The sequence below is a fragment of the Lygodium microphyllum genome, chromosome 8, assembly GCF_053477565.2.
Source record: "Lygodium microphyllum isolate KBCC chromosome 8, Lygodium_microphyllum_v1.1.10, whole genome shotgun sequence".
In the NCBI taxonomy this organism is placed as follows: domain Eukaryota; kingdom Viridiplantae; phylum Streptophyta; class Polypodiopsida; order Schizaeales; family Lygodiaceae; genus Lygodium; species Lygodium microphyllum.
The window spans coordinates 79,171,241-79,185,469 of record NC_141142.1 but is presented as its reverse complement, the minus strand read 5'-3'; the positions used below and the strand labels follow the sequence as shown (position 1 = coordinate 79,185,469).

Here is a 14,229-nt window from a genome sequence, read left to right as displayed (position 1 = left end):
CATAAACGCCTCTCTCGAAGTAGTGCAGCTAGTGTCTTTCCTACACTAACGAGGGACGTTGTGATAGTAATGGTAATGATCATGATCGTCTTTTCTTACGCTCCTCTAACTGGAGTGAAAGCTCAATCAGTGCCGTCGCTGAGCTTGAGTGTGATGACGCCCACGTCCACGGACTCCCGATTCAGCACGTAGATCAGCCCCCTCGCCTCCTCCTTGCTCTCGCCCTCCACCCATGGCGTCTTCTGGGGCGCTGTTGCAGCCCAAGACGTGCAGAACATGTGTCAGCTCGTCGAATCTGGATGGCAGACCATGGTCGCCACCGTCGATGCATATAGCTCTACGAACACCCAAACCATCCAGGTTATATAACACATCTTAATCGCATAACCTAAATAACATAAACCCATGGATAAAGATCTATGTATGCATCTTAAGTGCATCACCTAAATAGCCTGAACACATGGATCAAGACCTATATATAGTTATCCATGTATGTATGTATGCATCTATTCATCCCGTCATGTATGTGCATGCATGGAAGTACGTGTGTCTATGCATGCAGGCATATATGGATTACCCATGCATCTTGGAATCCTTGGGGATATGGGTATCTGGGCTAGGTGGAGAGCTAGTTATCACTAGTGCATCCCATATCGGGGCAAGGGGGATGTCAATCGCCTTGACCTACACCTAGGACTAGTCACCAAATGTTAGTTGTGTCTCCAACATTGAAGTGCATCACATCATACATGCTCTCAATCAACACGCCATATCACTTTCTATGACATGTACCACCTAATTTGAGGCCTGTTCAAACTAATTTTAGAGCTTCAAGTGTTTAATTCTAACATTTCAAAAAAAAAAAATGCCCATTTTAGCCTACTCTAACCATGGGAAAAATGCCAAAATTTTGTATAGAATATCAACGCAATGAAACATAAATTTTGGAAAAAGTAGGTAAACTATCAACTCAAGTATTGGTAGTAAACATTGATAACTTCAAATTGTGAGTTTTTGGGGTATCACTAGAGATGGAGTTTCAATTTTCTGAAAACAAGATCATTTGTCCTACAAAACATGTGGCTTTTTCTTTCTTGGAGAGCACATATTTTTAACAACCTAAGGGGTCTAGATGTAAGCTTAGATTTCTTCTAATGACAAGACATATACCACTATCTATACGGTAACCTAATATGTTCCTATAGACCATGTCAAATTGTTCCCTATTTTGGTTCTGTTTCTTTATATTGATGCCATCTATGGCTTGCACAACACTTTACTACACTTGAAGTACTGTACTAAACTCCTTAATATAGTACCTCGTATGTTGATAGTGTTTTGTCAACTTTGAAACTATGTTGGTATAGTTTGTTACTATACTATGCTATATTAAATCAATATATTTGCAATCAAATAAAATATTTCTAAGCCACTACAATAGTCATTAAATTCAAAAAGGACATATGTGACTTTTTCTAGTCCTTGCTATGATAAAATCAATCAAGTCATAAATACCAAGAATTCAAAATGGTATATTGTGATGGTTAATGTCTCCACCAAATGGGGATGTAAATTAGAAACATTTTATTTACCATTTTCTATTGATCTAAGCTTCAGATCTATATAAAAAATAATAATGCTTTCATTCATCTTTATATATGCATACACCCTTCTTTATATATGCATGTACATGTGGAGCATAGACAAATAAGTTAAACCCACTTCATGCAACTACATAGACCAAAAAAGTTGAGTTAAATTGAACCTATGTCTTCTATGTCCACTTCATGTCCAAATAAGTTAAACCCACTTCATGTCCAAATGAGATATGCCTCTCGGTTGTACCCATAATTATGCAAAGAAAGAGGTATAGGCCTGCATACTCATGCGCTTGTGTGTGTGCATGTGCATGCGCATGCACCACACACGCACATGCATACACACACACACAAACAAAATAAGTCCCCACAAATAGAGGTCATATATGTAGGGGAGATTGCAAGTCGTCTTGTGTGCTCATGTAGACTAGATAATCTAGTAAAAGAATGATCATTCCTTGTTGTATGAAATGTGTTTCATTCAGGAGTACTTTTTACGTCATTTAGATACTTCTCAATTTATTAGAAGCATCATATTCTCAAATTAGTATATGTTAAGAAATTTGTTCACTTTAACTTAATTGTATCTCCTAATGTAAAGCTACTAGCTATTGGTGGGTGTGATGCTTCTAGCTATTCACCTATAGGTGTGGAGGTAGTCTACACTGACGATAGTGGACGATCAAGTGCTGTATGTACTAAGTCCTTCAATGCATATAATTTCTCAATTTTCATATATGTACCATCTATTATTATAGTTTCAAGTCCAAAATTATACATCTCATGAACTCAATCAAATCTTTCACATGCATTACATGTGCATGTGTGTTTTGTTCCCTTCTTCTAACATCAACCATAATAGCTCATTTGTGACAACAATGCTTGGTCCATTGGATGTGCCATCTATGTGACTGGAGATGATGTTGAAAATATAGTCAACATTGTACAAAATTATGGACAAGTTGCAAATGTTGATGATACTTTCATGGCCAATTATACAAACAAGAATAGAAAACCTTTGCAAGTAGCTGATGGACGATGTCGAGCAGTAGGTAATGCATCTTTTTGGTCCATAAAATAACTATATTGTGTCTCAAAATACCTATAAAACATGATATGTATTATGCAATGTTACTAAAAGAAGATGACTAATATAAGATGTGTTACATATGTAGTATAGATAATGTGAAACTTTCATGCCTAATAAGGAATTAGACACCTAGTATTTTCTATGTTCGAATTATATCTCTAGTAAAATTAATGAAATTGTTCACCAAGAAAGGGAATGATTAATGCTATGCAAGTAGTTCACAATAGAAAGCTACTTCCACAAGTATTCTTACTAATAATCATTTTATATGCTTACTGATATGTCTCAAGGAACATAAGACTCTTGAATTTGAGAGCTCCTCTATAATTCTATTAGTATAGATTCAATTCTATCTATTCTAATATCAAAGATGAAAGTCAATGTGAAGAAGAACTCTTAAGTGTTTGCATAGGCTTGAAGAAACTTAAGATTGTTCTTCCATTGAGGAGACTAGAACCAATGTTTGGGTTGACTTGTGATGGTAACAACTACTAGCATAAACTTCAAATTTAAGGTCAAATCTTGGCCCAAGTACTAACAAATGATCTCATTGTGCAAAAAAAAAAGACTATTTGTCTTAGTATAAGTAAATGGAAATCATGCATTTGACCATTTCAGCATAACAGCAACCAAAGCATGTGGTGAAAAGTTATATTAGAGAATACTTGACATGATGCAAGGAAACCAAATGAGAATGACATTAGAGATTAACCATTTCATCTAATGTTATAACGATTTATGATGGAAGATGAAGAAACTCTACAAACCAAATGCTATAACATGCCAAGTGATAAGAATATTCTAGGCACTAAATTAATCCTATTAGCTTATGGCTAGGTAACTTCAAGCTACATGGCCAATATATATCAAATCATAAAACCTATCCACAAGTCCTCTTGTTTTTCCCTTGATATACATACCTTCAAAATTGTGCTACACAAACAATTGTAGACTGTGTACATAATGGGTGCTTGATAGAATTACTTTTAGGCACATGTGCACACCCATTAAAAACTAAAATAAAGTTATGTATTTGTAATGATTAGAACATGAATCCCCACACCTATAATTGTGAGAGTATAAACTATTCTATAAGTTAAACTACAAGCCTTTCTTTGGATAATGTAGATATATGCAATTAGTCTTTTTGGATCATAGATCTGAATTATATAGAAAACAAACCACTACTTGATTTATCTAACACATAAACTTGGCATTTGATATGAGTGTATGTCTTGAATTGCATTCTTAAATATTTCAACATCTAGAAATTATTCTCAATCTAGTAGAAAATTGAGTATTGCACCATGTTGCTCTTTGAGCACTTGTCATAATTTTCATCTATATAGGAAAAAAAACACATTTTTAAAAACTTTAACACATAAATAAATCTACACTCGATCTTATAACACACATCTTATATTGCAAGTTATTCTTTTCATAGCTAGAAATTAATTTCAATCTAGTAAAAAGTTGGATATTGCGCATTCAATGTTCTTTCAACACCTTGACATTGATGTTCTTGATATGGTGGAAAAAATTAGAGATAAAAACTATTTACTTTACAATTGGGAAGGTATTATGATTCTCTTCTTGACATTTTAAACATCAACATTTCAACATGGGTCATATATTTTTTTGTTGATTTAGCTATTGCAACGGGAGGAGCCGTAGGAGGATATGCAGCTGCCATTGTGTGCCCAACATTTGGAGTCTTTGCTCTATGATGCGTTCTAGCAATTGTCTTCATTGGTTCCTTTGTTATTGGTATGACAGGAGCTAGTATATGTCAAGTTATGGGCCATGCCCAATGTTTTCCAGGTGATCTTTTCAATCATTCATGGATATTTCTATCATACTCATCTAGTCATTATTTTGTTATCCCATGCTTTATGTCTAACTATTTAATAATATTTTTCATTTATATAGAAGTTCAAGTTATCAAGAAAATTTTGCACGTCTTAGAATTGGATTCAATGAAAAATTTAGGTTTTTATTAGTGTTTGAAAGACATTATACTCATATGAATTTGATGAATATGTGATGCCTTAAAAATAGTCTATATAGATGGGTCACCAATGTTTGTTGCAATAACCCCACTTTGAAATTTGTTCCTTTCTTAGCACGATAATACTAATAACCATTGGATTTCCTCATAAGAATGCTTTACCTCCACAAATCCTATGCTTACAAGAAAAAAGTGTGATGAAAATTTGTACAAAACATTTTGTCACTATATATCTTCTGCTTATACATAATGTTTACTTATGCAAAGAGAAATCACAATACAAACTTATAGTAAAAACCTAAAGGCCAAGATATTCAATAATTTTAATCTTTTTGCAATAAAATTTAACTTTTATCTAAACTATAAAAGTACAAAGCAAGCTATAGTAATCATGTATAAAATCAATTAGGCAAAGCATTATTCCACATGAGAGCATGCTCTTGGTGTTCAGGTCTATGGACGTGAGCTTAGGACTATACAATGTGATAGCATATCATTTGTGTTTCAAATGTTATCTATGAAGGGATCATTGTACATAACCAGCTTACATTTTCATGCAACCAATCTTAGGCTTGAATTTCAAATAGCCCAAGTACATCTAGTGGTACATTCCATGACTAAGTTCACATAGATCACAAACCAAAAATATTAAAATTTTTATTTTATTCAAAGGAAAGATATAAAACATAATTGCTATTAATAGTTTTCATACACAAGACTCTTCACAAGACCCCTACTTAAATTAATAATATGTGTTAAGTTGTAATAAAGTAATCAAGAAGTATTTTTTTCACAACCATTTACACGATGAAATAAAACTTGATTTATCTTAGTACAAGAATTGTAAATTTTTCATTTTCAGAATGTGTAATTATATTTTCTATTCAAAATAAGCACCAAAGGTTTTTGAAATTGTGAGGCAAGGCATAAGAACCAAGGTGTTGATGTTGAAATAATTCCTAGTTGATCACTCGCTTCTTAGTCGTCCAACCAAGTTTACAAAATGATATCCTATAGTCAATCTTGTAATGTGAAAGAAAAATTTCAAGCATGCATCCAATATATGAAGTTGAGTACATTAACTTTTTCCATATTGTGACAATGAATTCCATGTAGGTGAAGCAAGTGTTGTAGTCCCAAATGGAGAAACAAAGCCTATGTTTGCACTTTCTATTGGAGATGAGGTAACAATAAGGCTCCATCTATTGTGTAGAGTTGTCTTTTTCTAACTTATGGGAATAAGTATGAGCTATTCATCATTGTATCAATTTTATAAGTTGCTTTACAAAGTTTCACCATTGAAATTTATTTAGGGTTTGATTTCCTTCCATTGATGTAGGTTGCAATACGAGGCTCTAACGGAAGTGTCAAGTTTGAAAGCATTTATGCATTTGGGCATAATGATGGGAATAATGTTGGAACCTTTATTGAGCTTGAGCTCACCTCACTTTCAACAAACTCTATGCCTTCTAGAAAAATCATCCACATTAGCCCTTTACACTTCAGTGTAATGATAGAAGGTAGAGAACAAGAAAAATGGATAGCAAGACAACATTAAGAATCTAGCAAACTGCTCCACTAATATCTAATGTCTAATAGGCTTGAACAATTAGAACATGTATGCTCATTTTAGAATTGATTGACTAACAAAATGATATTGTTATAGGTGGAAAACTTGACTATCAACGCTCAAAGGATGTTAATGTAGGTGATATCATGCTCATAATTAATGGTGACAATATCCTTCATCAAGCTCAAGTATATAGTAAGTTACTTCTTTCATTCAAGTATAAACTTCAAGAAGGCCTTATCCCATGAAACAAGTAGCTTATAGACTATATTTGTATATCTACATTTTTGTTTCTAGCAATGTTAGTAAAGAGCATCTACATACCCACCACATCTATGGAGATTCTATGGGAATACACATACACTTTAATGTTTCACCTTAAATAAGAGAGTTACTCGAAGTAAGGTCTGTGATTGTACATGTAGCCCAATAAAAGAATAACTAAGTTCAATCTAAAAAAGGACAACATGGATAACTAAAATGAGTATAGATGATTATGATGGTGATGGAATTTATAAGACATTATGTAGTTGACAATATTTCCATGAAATTAGAAAACCCAAATTAGGCCTTTTAAAAAATAGTGTACATGTAAAGAGATCTTGATAATGGTGATAATGGACTTGCCTATCATTTAATAACAAACTAAGACTATTTTCATGATATTAGGAAAATCGATTGTATTAATGCAAGGCCTCTACAATCCACTTACCATAGGGGGAACAATTATTGTTGATGGAGTTGTTGTGTCAACTCATAGTGAATGGTTTTTGGATGCAATACTTGATTCTATCAACCTAACACATTGGATCCCTCCAATTTACCAGGTATTATTACATAAAGCTTATGAACTTGATCTCATAAACCTCCACATACTTAGTAATGAGTTTCAATGTTAAGATTCCTAGTAGTAAAACACCATTACTTTATAGAAATTCATTTGATTTAGTCAAAACTATTAGTACGTAGTTGGTTTTGCACCATCTTTTTGTGTTGATAATAAAACTAACAAGTTAAATTGTTTTACTATATACATGTTACTTTTTCCAGTACGTGTATTATATGCAACTCTTGGTAAAGATAAGTATATACCTGCTTACAAATATATCGAAAGAAATTGGAACATCCATGACATTGGATATCATCATGGACAACACACAATTGCCATATTAATTTCCATAATCCCTATATTCTTCATTATACACTTTTTACCATTAAAAAAATTATTGTACTAACCATTTTGTTAAAAATATAATTTGAAGTATTTTGGTGAGAGATTGGTAGAGATGTTTGGATAGAGATGGATAAACATCACTACATGATAAGTGGCATTGTAAGATTGCTCCCAATGAGATAACATTGAAAATTAGCTAAAAAGTAAAAAATTTCTATTATTCTCACAAAGAGATTAACATCAAATAGCTTTTCTTTCAAGCACCTCCTTTGAAAATATTTTGACATATTGTTTACAAAATCTTTAAGTTATGGTATATTTTACTACATACTTTAGCATATATCTCTACAATTGTGTATAGATATACGTGGTTGATAATGCTTTTAGCCTATCAAAAACCTTTTTTCCCCCTCCAATTGTTAAACAATAGGTTCTATCAGTATAGTTATGGGGCTCAAAATTAGTTTTACTTTTAGCTAAAGCTTCTCATTGATCCGTATTTTTATCCTTAAAGTTGAACCGTTTCCTATTAAAAGAGGAATTAGTACAATGGATATGTATCACAGATAAAATGTATAAGTCCTAGATCACTACATCTGTGTATATACAGTTCTATAAAAAGAAAATTTTACCTTGAATGATAATATGAGAGCTTATTTTGTCCTCTTTGGACCTTATTAAAATTTATGTATGGTGATCAATAATACAAAGTAAGATTCATTATTAAAATAATTTCTCCCAAAGCACATAACACTACAAAAAATGAAGTAAACTTTTAATGGAATATCTATGGACAAATCTTTTAGTATTGTAAGAAATAACTACGGTTTTCCATATGTCATATTTTAAATTTTCCCTTGCTTCTCTTGTGTCCACATTCTCTTTAACACACTCTCTTAATGTCCAAGCAAATAGAACCATGAATTCAAGGGTAATTTTCTTCTAATTTGTGTGTGTGTGTGTGTGTTACAAGGAAGAAGTAGCAATAGAGAATTACACTTGTCCTAACAATTTGTAGTACTAACCACTTGAATAGAAATTATTACGAAAGAAAAAAACTCGAGTAAGTTACTCATGAATATAATAAGTTATTTTTAAAATACCATTTTTATAAAATTTTTACATATAGAAGGGTGTAATATAAGGAGTTATTTATAGATTGAATCGAAAAGGGTTATGTTTCATTTATGAAAAATTCACAGATAAGGATATTTATAAATAGGCCTTGAACGTGCATGATGTAGAGGATATACATATACAAGGGTTGAGAGCTCACACATAGGGAGTCATGAGATATATGAATACAAAGCAATGGTAATAAAAGAGAACTTGGCATGTTATAGATATGGAGAGGTTGCTCTTACCTACAAAACCTTCTCAGTTCTTGATTAGTGACGACTAATGCAAAGATACCTATGTTGTAGGTGAGAACGGAGTAACTTGGTTTTTATCATCCCCTTTAGCATGTCCACTCAAACAAAAAATACATTGTTTGGGTTGCTCATACAGACGATGTGATCAACTCAAAAATTACACCTTCATGATAGAGTAGCTAGGTTTTTTCTACAATAAGAGTCTTCATTACTACAATCATGAATAGGGGGGAAAACTATTAAGGTTCATTCCAAGCTAGTAGAGTTGGGGTGCTATTGACACTTAGGAAGGTCACTCATGAATATAGTGTGCATCATGTGGGTTCAAAATAATGTAATTTTAAAATACTATTTTTGTACATTTTTTACATACAAAAAGGAGTAATATAAATGGATTATTTCTAGATTGAATAGAAAAGGGTTCTGTTTATTCAAAGAAAACTCAAAATAAGGATATTTATAAATAGGTGTTGAATACACGTGATGTAGAGGATATACAAATAGTGAAACCCCCAAGTATTGAGAAAATGTCTTAAATGACAATATCATACTTCGAGGTAGGATCATGAATTTTAATTGTAAGAGAAGGACTACCCATAAAAATGATCAATGGAAACATATTATTACTTCTTCAAACAAAATTATGAACTCTATATTTTTTACCATTGAGTAGATCATGAGCCATTAGTACATAGTTGCAAACATAATATTCTTTAAGGATCTATGCTTAGGATTCATTGTTGAGTTCTATAATAGTTTTTTACATATTTCTAATTGTATTGTTTGAAGCATTGTATACACATGGAGGCACATATCATGTTATATGATGTGGCACATACATACAATAGTCCTATGTCTTGGACATAGGACGCTTGGCTTGTTTCACCATGTGTTACAACCAACAATGGAGATCGACATGGAGGTACAATAAAATATTACATGTCACACATATGGCATGTACATATCATCACAAGGAGATTCTAATCCTCCTCCATGGCATGTGCTTCCAAGGAAGGAAGCCCCATACACACCACCAAGGCATGCATGTTGTGGATGCCTCTTGATAGTTTTGGGTTACATCGACTCTCTTTTTTATAAATGAAGAAAGATATCCCTTAAAAAGTATTTCTATTTTCACATATACTAAATAAATTCTTTCAAAAGTCACTCAAATCTAGCTTCAAAACATATAGAATTTTGTAGACAATAATAATCAATTTTTTCTAGATCTTTTTGTTATTTTTTACATTTACTATCACATTCTATTCACAATAGGTTTGATGTTAATAATTAAAGAAAAATAGAGTGAATTTAGGCCTTGTAGAATCATACTATCATTTATTATAAATATTTAGTGTTAATGTGATCGATATGAATAATTAGATAATAAACTAAAGAAGTTGTTCTTGGTTCTTCTATGCCACAAATTAGGGCATTTATAGATACATGTAATAGCATGGCTACATATGTGTTAACATTTAGTGTTAATGTCATATAGATATGGGTCACTTCATACAAATTGAGCTCTAGCCATGCAATCAATAGCTCCTTAGGAATTTCTAATGCTTTAAAGTAGCACTCTAAGGTTTTCTTTGTGAATCACAAACTAGGCTGATAGATAATAAGGGAGCCTCATATGTTTGATCATAGGAGAAAAGGATCACTAGCATTTAGATATTCAAAGTAATGAAGAAATTGAGGGTCTACGCACAAGAACATTTTTTTAGTGATATACATCAACCACCCCAACTATTTTTTCTATAGGACCAAGATGTATTGACAATATGAACATTAACAAGGCAAGCCTAAAATCATTCCATGGGAATAATCTTTATACTTTCAAGGCATGATGACAATTTTATTATGATCCTTTTAGACATCATATGGATTGAAGCCACCAAAAATAGGTGATGATTTGATGAAAAAAGGATATGATGGAAGAGATGGAGGATGTGAAACATATGTAATGTTGCTTTTGACCATCAAGAGGAGGATGTGAAATAGATGTACTGTTGCTTATGACCATCAAGAGGAGGAGTGCAAACTACACTACAATATATGAAGGGTATGTAGACCAAATTTAACACACAAAAACATGTGAAATTATTTTAAAATTTTTGGCCTTGCCAATCGGAATATGTATCACTAAAAGTTTCAATCTTGTTACATGAGTATGATTATGATTGAAATGTATATCAAGATGTGCATCGGCAATAAAATTACTAGTATATGTACCGAGGAATACTCCAAATTTTCCACAAAATGATTTCTAATAGTTATAATAATGTGAGCACAAAAACTCATTATGATAAATATATCAATGCATGCTGAAGAAGAAAAAGTAGCAGATGTCTAGCCCCTTGCAATGCCAGATCCTTGCTATTGGTCATGTCTGCTATCCTACCAAACAAGGATTATATGTTTGACGCATACACATATTAGAAAACATGAAAATCCATTCAAAATTAGAAGATTAGTTAGGACTAAAGTGAGTTCACAACTATTATTTGCGATACAAACATTTTTGTCAATATTTTGGGCATCAAGGTAGTGCACAAGAGCTCACTCTCTACAAATAGTTTGCTATTGTAGGCCATGATAATCTTCATGTGAAGATGTACGCATTATGCATGGAGTGAAACAAAGCCCTTTCAAGTTAAAAATTCCACTCTCAACAACAGCTCTTTGTAGGAACTAACTTACAAGATATAATGCCCCTACAACTATCAAAATCACCCCAATGAGAATGTTTGTGATCATATGATTCTCCATATTAACATATGACTACATACCTTGTTTATTTATTTATTTATCTCCCTCTCCCTATATCTCTCTTTCTCTCTCTCTCTCTCTCTCCCTCCCACACACACACGTTTTTGTCTCTCTCCCTCTCCCTCTCCCTCTTCTTCTTTCTCCCCCTCTTTCACTCTTAATTAAATTTTTAAAATAATTTATCTCTAGCTTTCTCTTCCTCTCCCTCTCCTTCTCTCTACCTCTCTCTCTCTCTCTCTTGCTTAAATTATATTTATATATATATATATATATATATATATATATATAGCTATCTCTTTCTCGCCCTCTCTTAATCTCTCTCTTTTTGTTTCCCTCAATCTTCCATCTCTCCCTCTCTCTCTCTTCTCTCCTCTCCATCTTTCTCTCTTAATATCTCTCTTCTCCTCCTTTTTCTCTCTCCTACCTCTCTCTTTCTTTCTCGCTCTTCTTGTTGCCATTGTACTTTCTCAACCTTTATCTTTCTCTAGCTCTGTGGGAGCTCATGCTCAACCACCAAGACACATGCACCACTTATTGTTTCAAGAGTTTTAAGCCAAGTGCAGTGGGCACCTCTCACATAGTTGTGCACACTCTCACACCTATGCGTGTAGTAAGGTTACCTTCATGCCCAGTCAGGTTGCCTCATCCCAGGAGCTCTCCCATTGTCGTGATGCTGCGCATCCACCACTGCAAACCTAAGGGTAGAGTTTTTTGCCAAGAATTTGAACTCATTAGTTAGCATCATTAGGAATTGGTTTTCTGTGGTGTGTGTCTTTTTGTTTTGTAGATGTTTTTTTTTTGTGTAGCACCCTTGTGACTATGTATGGTAAATGTGACAACCTTTTGGAAGCAGAAAATGTACTTTCTCACGGATCCAACCATGATGCGGTAGTGTGGAGTGCTCTACTTTTGGTATATGTGGAATAGGTGTAACATGTCCACTTGTTATCTTCAGGACATGTCTTAGTAGTCCATCAGAAAGGATGTCTAGAAAGCTCCGCCAGCACTCCCATGGAATGTTACGGGGGTTTGCGATCTAGGACTTTCCACGTCTGCCACGTAGCGAAAGTATTCCGACCATTCCCACTTAGGACCAACTTGAATTAGGGTTTTCCCTATTGGTTATTTCCTAATGCCAACTAGCGTCGAACCCGAACGAACTACTTTACGCTGTCGTATTGCTGCGCATTCGAGGTGTGTAAACCACCCAAAAGTTGTGCGTGTGATTTGATACTTTGTACATATTTAGTTGTTGTGTTTGTACTTTTGTTCTGCGTGGGTAATAAAGTGAAGAAGGGTTTGGAGCAAGAGGAACTTATCAATAATGTTCTAATTGGCATGCCTTGCCAAGTGGTCAGTCAATTTAGATGAGGAGGTTTTGATCAACAGTTCACAGGAGTTTCGCATTATGCTCAATGGAGAATCAGGGAGATAAGTATGAGTATATGTGGGAATCTCAGTGAATTCGTCATGAAGATCCTTACGATCAGTTTCAATGTTGTAAACTGAAGATCCAGAGTTCGATCTTTTGTGGAGGACATTTCCAGTAGTTTTTGGAACAAACAGCAAACACACCACAGCAGGAACATGTCCGCTATTCTACCGCCCGTTGCGCATCGTTCGCGCCGCTCACAGATTAATTCAGAAAGGAGTTAGGAGAGGCCTATGACCAGATCAAAGAGATTTGCATTTTTTTACTGAACGACTTCTCATTACCATCAGAAAAAGCCCTTGTAGTGTATGTGTAATCACCTGGATCTCAGTTTCAGTATTGTGGTGCTGTACATCGGACCTGTCCTTTAGCTGTCTTACCCTTACTGTGACCAAGTCCTGAGGGCAGTTGCAAATAATGGCAGCTGATGCAACCTCCCCCTTTCAGCCAAGATAGGGATATCTATTGAAGATGCCACTTCACTTCCTGCACTCAATGTGGGACAACAACAACGTGTTGAAGCTCTAGCAATGAAAGTTGGTGAAAACCTCTTCAACTTTATGCAGTCCTTTTGTTCAGTTGATGCAAATAAACTTGTTGTTCCAATGGATATCTTGGATCGATGGTTCAAGAAATTCTAGGACAAGATGAAGAGAGATCCAGATTATATCAAAAATTTTGTTTTCTGATAAGTAATTTCCTCAGTAGTAAGCTTCTTTCTTTGAAGCTGCGACAAGCAAGCAGTCCACTTCAATGCCTAGGATGTGTCAAAGTAAAGATAATCAGCAAAAGTTACCACTGTTCTCCTGAGTACTTTGCTAACTATTGGAAACATAGTAACCAGTAATGAAATTCAGACCTGGATTATCCTAGACAACGAAGCACTTCCTTGCTTGTTGTCTCTGTTTTCTCAAAATCCTGTGAAAAATATAAAGAAGGAAGAAGAAATGAGAAAAGACTCGTAATTTAATTCGATTTTTTATGTGATGTCTGGTGCTGGAGCAAGCTGATCTATTGGAGCGATTTCCATTCAGATGAAGTTGATTATATGTCACCTATTATCTGAAATTGAACTTTTAAATTGAATCTGATTTGCTAGATTAACCTCCTATCCTGAAATTATTCAAAGTCCTCCGTGGTCGCGACTTTGCCTTCGAAAACCCTTAGACATCTTTGGTAAACCCGACGTGAAAGCGTCGCAGAAATTTCAGG

At 34.0% G+C, this 14,229-nt stretch overlaps 1 pseudogene; it reads left to right on the top strand.

The window, feature by feature from the left end:
* The first annotated feature begins 232 nt into the window (after positions 1–232).
* On the top strand, positions 233–13,706 carry LOC148032492 (protein OPI10 homolog; annotated as a pseudogene).
* Positions 13,707–14,229: the final 523 nt, after the last annotated feature.